General features: G+C 37.8%; 1 long non-coding RNA gene across 1 annotated transcript; it reads left to right on the top strand.

The window, feature by feature from the left end:
• Positions 1-4,188: 4,188 nt before the first annotated feature.
• On the top strand, positions 4,189-7,021 carry LOC110369498. The gene is made up of 3 exons (XR_002429126.2): positions 4,189-4,305; positions 5,231-5,269; positions 6,350-7,021. It is a non-coding gene; the product is annotated as an uncharacterized LOC110369498 (long non-coding RNA).
• The last annotated feature ends 7,651 nt before the right edge of the window (positions 7,022-14,672 follow it).

The raw sequence follows: 14,672 nt of genomic DNA, 5'->3' as shown, positions 1-14,672 counted from the left end.
TCATAATGTTGTTTTGACATAGATTTCTAACCCATATATACGTATTTGTCAGGGCACAGTGTGTCTTGTCCAATTAAATTTAAAAAAATAAATAAATAAATAGTGTCCACTGAGAGTCAACTAGGAATTTTCTTTTTTAATTCATCAATTCAGTTTAAGAGTTTAAGAAGGTACATAATGTTTATGTCATTTTGTCCATGAATGAAAGAAAATGGGTTGGTTTTGATTGTTTTTTAGCATTGAGTTATGTGAAGTTATCATTAAATATTGTCTTACCTGTAGAGGTGAGATGTTATAGAACTATGAGCTTTTAAGAAATTATAAGTCATTGAAGTGGTGAAAGCATACAGTCTCTGTTCTAGCTGACCTGAGTAGTATAAAACAACTCAAACTGTTCCTATCAGTGGGATTTAATGCTATGTTAGCGGATAATAACAGTCAACTACTTTACAAAAGAATGAACAATGTCCACGTTTCAATGTTGAGTGATGTCGGTCAGGGTTGTCATTGGTTGTCTGGTTTTCCCAGATATTCACAATGTTTGATGCTCAAAAGACTGAATCAGTTTGATCTATTGATCGCATCATGAGCATTTTTGACCTTTATGAACATTTTGATTACACCTCATTAGCAGGCTCTCCACCTGACTGCTTAAGTTAGACAGATCCATCCATCCTCCCTTCGTTACAGCAAGCAATTGTCTTCTGCTTACCTGAAATCAGCACCTGGGGGCAGCAGGTCCAGGAGGGAAACTCAGACGTCGCTCTCCCCAGTAACATCCTCCACATAATAATTTTTGGGGGTCTTAAGTCACCTGCACACTAAACAGGGTGGATATATAGTCCCTCCAGCGAGTTGTGGGTTTTCGCCTCCCAGTGACACGTTCCCGGAAAACCTCCACAGGAACACACCTAGGGGTCATCCTGATCAGATGCCTGAACCACCTTAACTCACTTCTTTCGATGCAGAGAAGAAGCCTCTTATTTGAAATTTCGTTCCTTCACCCTAGCCCTGCATATCTCATGCAGGGCTAGGGTGGGACTCATTTTCAGTCCTCAGGTTTCATGCCTCAGAATTAAGATATCAACCTATTATTATTATTATTATTATTATTATTATTATTATTATTATTAATAATAATAATAAAAATACATGTAGATTTATTTCAGATTTTATCCTATTCCCTTTCACTTGTGGGATTTTTGTATTTACTAACTTACTTTTAATCAGTTGGGGTATAGAAAACAGTTTCATTAGAAGTAATGCTTGTTTGTTCACACACTCTGTTACAACAGCTCACCTGTTTCTTCCGTACTAACAGGAGCGATCCCATCATCACTACTGGCTCTGCTTCACTAAATCACATTTTGAAAATCGTCATAATTCTCTACACAAATTAAATTGCCCGTTTTTACAAAGGCATTTGATAAATTCAGTTTCATGGATGTAGTGCTGAATCATCGAACGAATCAGGGCACTATTTGTACAGATCAGCACCATACTCTTCATTATATTAATTCTAATATTCATTTCATGAGTAATCCTTCCTGCCCACTCAGGGCTTGTGGACTCATGGCTGGTACGTGGTGCTGTATCTTACTTCTGACTCTGTGGGGCTACAAAACAAAAATTCCCAGTTATGTGAAATGGTAAATGGTTTGTACTTGTACAGCGCTTCAACTAGTCTGATGACCCCAAAGCGCTTCACACCACAATCAGTCATTCAAAGTATTAAATGACTTTGTAACCCTTCTCAGACATATACTGTAGATGTTAAAAATGTATTTATTTTCTCTGTTCTTACATTTCTTTAGATCAGGGCATGGTGTGCTGCTTTTAGATATGCTTTTGCCTACTTCATGTTGTCAACAGGTTTGTGTTTCAGGTTTATGTTTCTTGATCATACAGGTCATATCTACATCAGGCCTGGGTGTAGCTAGAGAAATTGAATCCAATCTTGCAAAATGTGGGTTAATCACAGTTCATTCTTGATTTAGGAATGGGGGCTAGGGCTCAGGGATAATTTGATTTTATATATTAATTTGATTTAACAATTTATGAAGATTACATTTTTGCAAAATTAAGATTATTTTGCCAATGCACCCCTTGGGCATCCATGAAACTTTAGTATCACTATGTCAGTCCAGAAAGAGGAAATTGTTTTGGGGATAGCATGCAATGTTAAATGTTGAAAACATCTACCAGCAAACATTGTGTCATTTTTTATTGTTTACCATGGCAGTGCTTGCCATCTTGTTTTATAACCATGTTTTATAGCTTGTATTTAGTTACACTTTGAATTAGGTCAACCCTCAGGCAAGAACATTAAGAAAAAACAAGTTTTTAAAAACTATAGTTTGTTTTTATGAAATGAAGGTGAGAAAAAATTGATAAATCAAATTTGGTATAATAAAACTGGAAATTTAATTTTTAGGTCATATCACCCAGCCCTAACAGGGTGATTTTAATTTGATTTTAACAGTGCCAGGTTGGTTTAGATACCATGTTTTTGTTTTTTTATAAACAAAGTCATAATTTGAAAACTGCATTTGCTATTTACTCTGGTTATTCTCAACCATTTAGGTGTGACAAAAGAGCAAAATTAGACTGTGCACACTGTCCCGTTCCTTTTGCACAGTAACTGAATAGAACAAACTGTGCCTGGACTGAAATGGGCTAATGGCCACTCTCACAGTAGCCCCGCTTGCACTAATGAAAAGTAAAAGTTGAATTTGTGTTCAATAAGACATTTAATTAGATTTTTTTTTTTTTTTTAAACTCAAATACTTTGAAAACAAATTGGATATTTTAAAATGGTCAAAACATTTGAGTACACTGAGGGGTCCAGGTCAGGTTTTTTTTTTTTTTTTTTTTTATCAGCATTCAACAATCAATGCAGTAGCATTCTTGAAAACATTAGGAACCACTCCATACACAATACTGCTGTTTATGATGGTAAGGACTAAGGGTGCAATTAAAGGGAACAGCAGTTTAAAAAGATGCAGGAATTGTATCAGAGGGAGAACCTGAAGGTTTCATTTGGTCAACTACTTTGTTTAAAAATGAAAGTGAAATCTGCTCAAATTGATTGAAGAGTCGAGCCGGGCAGGCCACAAAGATAGATGGATCGCATGCAGAAACTGATATCAATGGCCTGGTGTACTGAACCATATCAGCCAGGAGGAGAAGACAATTGTTACAAACGTCAGAGTCTTTCAGGTTTGTAGACTGAGGAAAATTTTAAACATAGCTGATGGTTTTGAACAGAACATATGGATTGGGACAATTTGAGGCTATAGATATATATCTGTTTTTCTCAATTTTCAGTGTGCTTTGGTCACCGTTCCAACAAATTTTAACAAGTCAAAAGAAATATGCCATTTGTCCTTTTTCCACTTTCATTCTGCTCTCCTGGACAGTCATCTGACTTTTCTGGTGGTTTAATTTAACTAAGGCTATGGTATACATTTTAGTCACCCGGTTTTAAATGGGGAAATTGTGTCCAGGGCCTTATTACAGGTCTCCTCAAACTGTTAGAGCAGCTCATTTGTGGTTGGACACACAGATGTCCCAGAGTCACAGCCAGTATTGTTGATAAAAGCAGAGGAAAAGAAAGCTGCAGTGGAAGAGTTAAAAGTCTTACAACATTAGGCTGGAGCACAAGCTTTAAACTCAAAGACTAGAGAAATGTCAAATGAAACAGGCTTGTGATCTGAAAATACTGCAAACCAAATTTTCAATTTAGAAATGTCTGAACCATATGATAAAAAGAAGCCTAATGTGTGTCCCAGCTGGTGAGTGGGATCTGCCACACTCTGCACAACTCGAAAGACTCAATGAGATTTAAAAACTCTGAGCCAACGGATTGTCATGGCAACAGACATGATTTTTAAAACCCCCCACAATTAAAATCCTGTCGTATTTTGGCATTAGGTCAGCCAAGGATTTGGAGAAGTCACAAAAAAGTCCTTGTATTCTGGTGGTCTGTGGATCTCCACACACGATACCAGCTGGAAACGGCCCAATTCAAACACGAGCAATTTAAAGCGTGAGAAGTTAATAAGCTTCTGGAACTGTTTACAGTTCACAACCTTTTCTTAAAAACAGTGAACATTTCACCTCCTCTACCGGACGACCTCGTAGCCTTCAGAAGTGAGCAGTCGGATGGAAGGGGTTCAGAGGAAACACTGGATTTACCAAAGCTGGTCCTTGTTTGTGTAACGAAGAGGAAATCAAATCCAGATTAAACCCCAGATAGATTCTGTCAGCGTTTCATCCAGGGCTCCTCAAACAAGAAAAACAGCGGTGAGTGGGTTTACGGTGAAAAATGTAAAGAAATGTTTTATCTTTTTAAAAATTGTGTGTAAATGCTAATTAAGATTAGCAGGTGGATTGTGTTGTGCATTTAAGATGCAGTTAACATGATTTGTAGATTTTACAAGAACTAATTCACTACACTTGGAGCAGCAGTAAACTGTTAAAACAGTCTTAAATTAATTTACCTACCAAATGATTTTTGGACAGCATTTCCTCTAAGAATAGGCCAGAAAGAGGATATAAATTCTGTTGTTGTTGTTTTTTTTTTTTTAACTCATATCTATTTACTTCATATCAGGCATAATATTATGTATTTTTTGCACACAGCTGCTGCATAAAAAGCCAAACATTTTGTTTTTAACTGTTAATTACCTTGGATAAAATGTGTCTGCTTAGTGTTTTTGTCAGTTAATTTAACTTATTTGCTACTTTGATGCAGAAAATTGGAAAACTGTATCCCTCATTTAAATAATTATAAAGGAGCTCAAGATGAGGTTTTCCACCTGACCTCTTTTCCTAAAGTAAATATTAAATATCATTAACAAAATGAGCTGTATTACCAGAATATCATAACATTTTGTATTAAATATTGAAAAGCATCCCCCTCCCCCACCACCACCATAATATGTTTCTCAGAAAATGAGGAACATGGTGCTCTAAATGTTGTTTGGTAGGGAGATCTCCTTCTGTGGTTAATTATGCTCAATATTTGAAGGAGACTAAATGATGCAGGTCTGTCTGCTCTCTGTTGAGGTTCAGATTTATTAGGCTAGCTCTATTAAAGCTTCGAAGGTTGCCAAACAATTACTCCATATTACTGTAGCCTGTGTTTTAGCCAAACATGCAGCCTCTTGTATCTTGTATTTAAATATATTCACATACTCACCTAAATAATTTCTTTTGTTGAACACAGGCTGCAGCTGCATGTCTTGCTTTTACAGTATTGCAACAGGTAAATTTAAAAATCCTAATCTCACCTGGGGCACTAAAATGACTGGAGTTGTGTGGAAACACATGGAGCCACTGCTGCTTCTCCATCTCTCTCACTGTGAACATCATAGAAAAAGATGAAAAAACATTAGATTCTATCCAGTAAGCCCTGTGTCCCCCATTAAATGTGGTTGTCATATTCATCCATACTAGAGTTGCAACTTTTTTTGGCAGCTGAGTTTTGTCAGGGACTCCTATTACCATATAAAGGGGCAGGGATAGGTATCTTAATGGGCCTGCATTTTCTTTTTTGGGGGGAGTATGATGTGCAGTGTGGTGTTTTGACACTTTCCACATTACACTGACACAAAGAAACACAAAAATAAATGGCTTTTAAAAACTGACAGGGATCAACAAAAAACTCATAGCTCTCACTAGTTATCACCCATATATGATCAGGGTCCCATCCATGGTGCATTTGACTCGTCTCAGAAGTTTCAGAGTGGCTCTGGCAATAATTTCACACCCAAGTTAAGCACAATGAAAAACCTGATGGCTTTGCTGATTCTTTTGATGAAAGCTGCTATTAGAAAATCAACATGATAAAGATATTGGTACATTCTCCAGTTTATGCATTCAATTAAAAAAAAGAATATGCTCACAAATTGATATTTTACAGCACCATGTGGGATACTGGTTTAATGGGATGCAAAATGTTAGAAGAGCGAACCAAAAGGTATATACGCCTTTCATTTTGAATTTGGGGCTTCTGTGACTTGTTCTGATGGAATTTCAACTTTAGAGGGTATTCTTCTTGTAATTCCTATTGGGAAGTCAAAAAATGTAACCTTCAAGTACAAACATAATCCAAAATTGCTGCTGAGGTTGAATGGTTATTCCGATGTTATAAATTACAAATTTTAAAAGGGGTCTAGTCACATTCTATGACTTTACCAATTTTTGCGCCAGTAGCTCACTCTTGTTGCATACAAAGGTTTTCCAATTGAATTATTATTTCTATATTATTTCTGTGTTTCACACTTTGCTTTTGCTTTATTTGTCAGTAAACAAAGTGTGTTTGTCTATCTACATTTCCAAAAAGAAGAACACATGACCGGAAGTACGACATTGTGCTTGCAGTATGGAGAATGGGAATGGAGCCGAGCAAGTCAGCAACGTCCAGTGGAGGTGCGAAAAGAAAGATTAAGTAACCCTAATCCCGCAGGTCTTCGACCATGAAGAGCTGTCACTTTACTGCGAGGCGTTGCAGGACTGTTGGCTCTTAAAGGAGCTGTGACAATCTTGCCTTCTGATAGTTCCATGGTACTGCTGGCAGATGGCATAAAAATGTTTGTTTCTGCTGATCGCACCCGGTGCAAAGTTCTTTTAAGGCTCAAAAGGGACTAACTGTGACGTGGCAGCTTTGATTTGCCTCACCTCTGCTGCCTGCACTTCCCAGCCAGCCTGATTGATCACACCTGCTCACAATAATCACCTCATCCTGTGTGAATTTAATCAGTCTGTTGCCTTCCTGCCATGCCAGTTTGTCTTTGTTTCCACCAGCAAGCATTCCAGCCTTTTTCCGCACGCTTTCTAGACTGATACCTCTGCCATCTTGACTGATTCCATGAGTTCTGACCATTGGACTGTTATTAAACCACTGAATTTTGGAAACTATAGGTTGTCATTTGAGTCCTGCCTGCCCAAATTGTTGTCACACTAGCACTATCAGGACAAACGCTTGGCATATATGGTTTAATTTGAATATGAATGTATTTTTTTTTTCTTTTGTGGTCAAAATATATTCCTTTTATTGTGACTACACTCCTTTTTAAAGAGCAAATTTAGTGTGATCCTAAATCTAACAAATAATTAATTCTCTCCACTCTCATATAGGTAGTTGAGGATATTTAAGTAAAATCATTGTTGTAGACATAAAACAGCCACAACCTAAGAACTCAGTTTGTAAAACCTCTTTAAATATTCCATGAGACTCCACCCTTTCATACAGACGGAGAGCAAACCTTGGCAGATTCAAACGCATACCGCTTGGGTTTTTGCCAAGTCATCTTGCTTCTCAGAACTATTCCAACATAGAATTGGCTCAAAGCAAGCTTCACATGCGAGGCCCCCCCATGTGCTGACACCTGGTTATCTCGTGTGAACGCTGCACTCCATCAAAGCCAGTATGTAAACGAACAGCTGGCTCACAGGTAATCCAGCCTAATTTAGCAACCCCTAATGAGGGCTGGATCAAGTGATGAGGCTTTAGAGTGGAAGGTGTGTAAAATTGAACTGAAAGGACAGAGAAGCGGATTTCAACACAGTTTTTAAGCATATTGTTTAAACCTAAAATATGGCAACAAACATGCATTGATGAAACATTAGAACAGTTTATGCGTAGAGATTATAAGTATTAAACGTGGAATTATTTTAGTGCTATGTAATTGTCTTTGAAAGCAATAGATTTAAAATGATACAACAAATAGGTAACATCTGAAACTTTCTTTACCACCTTACTACCAACTTCAATTTTAACAGGAAGCCAAATATTTACCATCTTCAATACCTGCAAAGCTTCAGTTTTGTGTTCCACATCTGGCACAGCATACATATTTTATTTAACACAGTCGGGTGTATGGCATACAGCACCATCCTAACTATTGTCTTATAAAAGCTTTGTACCTTGTTCCTTAGAAGTCCTGAGAAGGACATTTAGCTTACTCCCATGTGAGAACTATAACATGAATGGTTTAATCAGCTGCCATCACAATCAAATGTTGAATGCCATTCGGTCACAGTAACAAGGGAGATTATATACACTTAAACTGTGCTCCTCGGGTCAACAGGAGGCATTAATCCGGGTCCATATGGACAATTAGATGAAAATGTCTTATTTTCTATGGTAATAATGATACATTGCGGCTTTAAATTTCCCTTGGGAGAACAAGAAAACAGACAAATGATATAGAATATAGTCCATAAAGTTATTTTATTCCAGTGCCAATCCAACCATCTGTTATTTTGCAGTTCTAATAATGGAAATTGTAATGACAAGGTACCTCTTGAGGTTACACATTGGATGCACAATAAGCTTGGGCTGTGTACGTTTTAGGGTATACAGTATTATTGTTTCTTTATATTATTACGGCATGTGATTTAGGTTATGACAATATACATATTGTAATATTCAATTTTAACATGACTTTATTTGATCAAAAACACAAAAAAACTGTTGTTTTTTTTACTAAAACAGCATCACAGAACTAAGTGACGTAAGCAACAGAAAAAAAGACGTAAGAAATCAAACCAAAACATTATGATCATGTCACAGGACTAACACATCACACTTAAAGGATTATTTTCTGAGAAATCCTCCTGCCTACATATGTGCTCCATCCGGTCTGAGCAGGGCATGCAGCAGGCTGAGTATATATTCCAGCCAAAGATCTGATCCATGGCTGTGCTTGAGGAGCTGGGAAAGCAGTGTCTTATTTCTGTTATCTTTGGGAATCACAGAAGCTCCATAATATCTAGTGTACCCTTCTTTTTTCTTCACTGTTACCAAAGTTAACTTTTATGTTAGCAGCCTGCCTTTCCTAAAGGTTTTTACCCCCGGGGTTTAGCTCAGGAAGCTTAATTCTCCTCTATGAAAAATGATTCATACATTCCAGGTAAAAAAACAGCCTCCGATGTGTATGGATGGAGCACACACTGATGAGTAAAGGAGTTAATGAATTTTAATCTCAAACTCCCCCATCCACTGCAGCTTCTTCATTCGTCTACCACTGCGTCTTCTCCGTGGGCGTGTTTTATTGTTAACTCGTGGAAGTTTTGGTTTGGTTTTAACTTGCACTTCTTCTTTGCACTAATATACTCTTGTTAACTGCTGTATTAAGTTTTGATAGATCCGGCTTTCCTGATTTATATAATATTATTAATTCCTGCATGTCAAGGTAAAAGAGAGGCTATCAAGATAAAAAAAATAAGGTATTTTTGACAGTAAATTACAAAACATTATTTCAGTAACTCTAGAATATACAGAACATATAGCATTTTTAAAGGCTACATCCAGCTCAAGCATAGTAAGAGACAATGGTTGAAGACACTGAAAAATAAGCTGCGTAGTGCCAAGCATGTGCTCTTCCTGGACTGTCAGTTTGTCCCTTTTTCAGCCAAAATGGTCAGAGAGACAATGGATGAGTGGTGGCCTATGAATCGCGGCTGGCAGGTTTAGTGCAATGACTTGTGTATTTATAGAAGTACTGCATGTGTGCATCCATTTAACCATGCAAACTGAGGATATCACATAAACCAAGAAGGTTGGTCTACTGCCCTGTGACAGAAACTGCTGCTATGCATGAATTGACATTTCCCATGTATGTAACACATTCATATTAATCTGTCACTTTGAATCCTCCAGATAAAATAATACAATATAAGAAGTTGTATTTGTTGTTGCTTTACTGTCCATGGCTGAATAGGATGAAATCAAACTGATCAGATGATGAGTCACCACTTATAGCATCTCTTCCCCTGCTTGTCAACATGATTACAGTGTCTGCGAGGATGCTTCCACTATTTAAAGATAAACTATTCCACCCCAAAAGTATTGAAGGCTTTCCTCCGATGCAAAAATAATTTGTTTCTTTAACTGGTCATTAAGTATTTATGCAGCTGTTTTGAGTGCAACTGAATATTCCCCCTGATCACTTTCTGAATGGAAAAGAGAGCAAGTGACTAACCTAACCTTGAAAACGACAGTTTGATCATTTGACGAGTCGTGAACTGAGTTTTTCGAACATAGATAATTGGACAATGAATATTATAACTTTGATTTTGGTCATTATGTCTGTTTCTTTGGTCTTTAACCAGCCAAATTTATACTGAGCTTCACCAGCACATCACATATAATTTAACCTGAGAGACAATACATGTATTTTTAAGAGCAACAAATTAAAAGATACAAATGGTTAATTGGTGAGAAATAAGCAATAGGAAAAAAGGTTAATGATGGTTGTAGAATTTTGAATAGTAATTCAAAAGTACGTTCACACTGCAGGGAAATGTGACACAAATCCAATATTTTTGCCCATATTCATGCCAGTATCCACATTGTTTTTATTTTTTCTTTTTTTTTTTAAAACAACTTTATTGAACACCTTTTGATGGCTGCTTCTACAGGATAATAAATGGTGCAACTAAGCGTAAATATTTCCAAGCTTATTTAATGAACGTGACAATGTTCAGAAAAAAAAGTTTGGGAAAATAAATGATCTAATGGCCTCTACAGTCACCAGATCACAATCCAATACAGCACCTTTGGAAGTGGTGAAATGGGAGATTCATGTCATGGATGTGCAGCCAGCAGATCTGCAGCAACTATGTGATGCCATATCCATATAGACAAAAGTTTGAAGATCTTACGACTCCTAATCAAATCAGAAAACAGTTAAGACAGCTATAAAAGGGCGTTTCAGTTTCTGGTTGTGGTTATTTTCAGTTTTTAGCGGTGTTGCTCCCTTCTCTTGGTGCCTAAGCTTCATGGTTTGTCATCTGTCCATTGAATCACATTTGTAGCAGTATTCATACTTATTGTTTCAGTCAAACAACTCCTTTGTAAAACCTTTGCTGTTGCCAGTTGTTCTCATTCTGCATCTTTGTTTCACTAACTTCTGGTTATTAGTAATTAAAAAATGATAATCACATCCTTGTGTTTGCTTTTGGGTCCTCACCAACACAAAATAACGACAGTATTGATTAAACACTGTTCAAAATTAAATGGGGAAAGCTCTGTGTCTAAGAAGATACCTGGAAAAGTAAGACATTGACTGCTTATGTCTAACGTAGATACATAACACATTTAAAGAAAACAATTCTGTTAACATTTAAAACACATAGGAGACAGGCTGGAGGTTTCTAACTTTCCCTGTGCAGTGTGAGCAACACCAGTGACATGGCTTTGTTTAGGGCCAATGCAGCATAGCCATACTCAGCATGTAGCAGACAGCAGCCTTGTCCTCATTAGTAGCTGGACAAATCTTACCAGTAAGAGAATGAGGTGCTTGTTAGAAGTGAGTTCCTGTCTCTCAGTTTTTCTTTAAAAACTTTGTGAAAAAGTGTTCACTTTCTCAGGCTTATTTATTATTCCATTTATTTATGGAAAATCTTTCAGACTTTTTCAAGTGTTCTTATATCGATGTAGTAGGCATAGCTCAGCGACTCTTTGTAAGGCACTAATTGGAGTCAATGATTTGCCAGGACCTCCCTGTTTTTGGCAGCAAGCAAACAGGTGAGTTTCTTGTGTACTAACCTATACGGTTCAAAACCTCAGAGCCATTGTGCTTTCACAAACCTAGAGATGGCAGAGTTTTGTGACATCAACATTTCAACCTCCACATATGCTATATCAGCTTGTTAATTAACAGAAAGCATCTGCTGTCGCAGCAGAGATGGCTGTGGGGCTCCTAAGGAAAAGAGCCACAGAATGAGGAAACTGACCGAGAACTCTGCAACCCGACAACCAGCAGACAGATGGGTATGCCAAAAGTTTCTCGCTGTGTCCTGCTGCAACCAAATGTGGTGTGAAATCTCAACCTCAATGTGGAATCCAATGTGTCCAAACGTAAAGTTATCCAATTGTAACATTATCTGGCGTCAACAATAACTCTTTCTGAATACAGGTCCACAAAAAAATGCTCCCTCATTTTTTTATAATAGGTACTATGAGCTATCAAACAAATATATGCTGTGTGGTGGCAGTATAGTGAAACAATACATTAGAATAGGTTTGTCAGTGATAATCTGTATATTAACAACGTAGTTCGAAGCTCTACTGCGTCTAAACAGTTCAAATACCAATCAATAAATGCTGCCTCACTTGCTGAGGATGAGCTAATCATGTTTGGGAGGATACCAATGATTTTATTTTTAATAGAATCTATTTATTTATAAAGACCTTAACAGTCTGTGATGCAAATGACACATTCAGAGTGATGCGAATACAGCACAAAATGGGTGAATAGAGCGAAGCGAAGCTGCAAATAGAGCAAAGCGAAATTTTACTCGTGTTCCAAAATATGAAATTTAAAGTAAATTCTTGTCATATCAATGGTGCTCCTTGCCTACTTAGTTAGGCACAAAAAGGTTTTAATGTGTTACATATTTAGCCAGTACCATTATGCTATATTTCTATTGAGCAACAATGGATTTACTGACCAAAAACCCCTGTAGTTAGTGTCCCAGGGGAAGATCCGTGTCCCAGAGGGGAGATCTGTGTCCACTGACGTGGAGCAGCAGTTCCTATTGGTCGGTCCTGGAAAGATAGAAGTACCGCTGGAACCAACCATCACCCACACAGCTACAGGTGGTGATAGCTACTAGCCGAGCCGGGTGCATCTCTAGGGGATCTGGTGGACCCGCTCTATAAAATCCATCTCCCCTGCTCCATGCGTTGAAAAGACAGGAGAAAATGGCAAGCGGATAGACGGTTCTCCTCTTTGATGACATGGGGATGCGGGCTAGGGGAGAATGGCTGCATTGTCAGTGCAGAGTTTTTGCAAGAGAGAGGTGAAATGTCAAGCATCCAACAGCAGGCAATCCAGGCCAAACCGTTTCCTGGATCGCATTCGGTGTGAACATACCTTAAGAGAAACGGTATTTACTGCTACACATTTGTTACGTTATCGGTTATGTAAGCAATTCTTAAACAGCTGTTCGCGTGAGGTAAAGTAAAGCAGAATTCAGTTGATAACTGGACAATGCTGAAAGCAAAGCACCAACATGCATAGGTTAGCCTACAACATTGTCAATAGGAGAAAGCCATGAGTTTATTGAAGTCTGTATATTTAAATGTTGAGACAGATGTATTGTTAGAAACATAAGGCTTATGCACAAACCCATGTTGCGACCAAATATGTCAAGGAAAAGGGATAGTTGAATGGGACACAATTACATGCATTTTTAATACATTATATTTTATGAAATGTAGTGGGTTTTTTTTGCTGCCCTTTAAAGCTATTTATGTTTAAAGCAGGAATATTCATTATTTTATATGTGTCTCTGCTTCAACACACCTTAGTAAAACATTCAGGTCATTAGCAGGATTTCTGAGAATTTGGCTGCATATTGAGAAAGCAACTCACCCATTTGATTTAGATTTGTTGGATCAACAACACATCTAAAAGTTCTAGGACACTGGAACTCAAGGAGGACCCCTGTGTCTTCGAGGTCCAGAATTGAAGACACCTGGTTTAAAGAATACACATGGCATTTTTTTTAATGGCATGTTAGTTTTTGTTTTCCTGCATGGGTGTAAGTCCCCTCGGGTGCTGAAGATCTCTGGCTGTCTCCTGCTGTTCTGCGCATCTGTTCTTCATTGGCTCAACAATGAGTTGGTCTTCTTAATGAGCGGCAGAGCGTTCACTCTTTGCCTGATTGTCAACCATTGTTGATTAACGAACTTCCTGGGCCAGTGGTTTTCCAGTTTTCTCATATTCTCTAGAGTGACTTATCACAGAAGCTTACCTTCATGTCTTCCTTATGTTCTCATGTTCTCATGTTCTCCTTCAAGCTTTGGACTCTACAGTCACACATCTGAACCAATTACCTCTGGACTCACCTACTTTCCATGATTTTTCTCCACTGCCAACTCACCTTGCCAGCCCACTCTCCAGCGATATGTTCATCATTTTCCAGATGCAGAAGGACCATTCTCAAAAAACTCACTAACCCAGGACCCCAGCGCTCCCTTCCAATGATCCTCGTTTCCAGTATTAATCCCGAAAAGACACACATTACTCCTCCTGTGCTCCAAAACCGTCATCCTAATTGTATGCCTCAGCCCACTCCTATCCCTCCCGCTAAACTCATAATTCTTCTCCTGGCATCCCCTAGTCTCCCTCTAGACTGCTCCAATGCCCACTCCCAGAAACTATTAGACATCCATCTTTACATTAAAACTTTACACTTTTATTGTACGTAGTTCCAGTGTCTGATTCTGCACGTGGGTCAAAAATCTTTATTAAACAGTCTTTTGTATTTACTTGGAAGGTTTATTTTTTGTTTGGTTTTGTTTTTCCTAATTTCTTGACCAGTTTATAAAACATTGCATAGAATCCATACTATGTATGCCCAAAAAAGAAAACATCATCCACAAAAATGAATAAATGAATTAATTGAAAATCAGATTTATAAAACCATGCGCACAAACAGCAGCACGCAATTTCCTTTTATACATCACAGCTGTACTTGAGGGTTTGCCTGCCCAGTTTTACCTCATGTTCTGCCCTCTACACACCCAGATTTAAACATAAATGGTCAATGTAAACCACCTCATGAATGTTAGTGTGTATTAAAAATCGGTCAGCTGATCGCTTTTTTTTTCATGATGAAATGGCAACCATGGAGACAAGGCAAAGAAACTG

Source organism: Fundulus heteroclitus, chromosome 5 (genome assembly GCF_011125445.2).
Source record: "Fundulus heteroclitus isolate FHET01 chromosome 5, MU-UCD_Fhet_4.1, whole genome shotgun sequence".
In the NCBI taxonomy this organism is placed as follows: domain Eukaryota; kingdom Metazoa; phylum Chordata; class Actinopteri; order Cyprinodontiformes; family Fundulidae; genus Fundulus; species Fundulus heteroclitus.
This window is presented reverse-complemented; position numbering and strand designations above follow the sequence as displayed.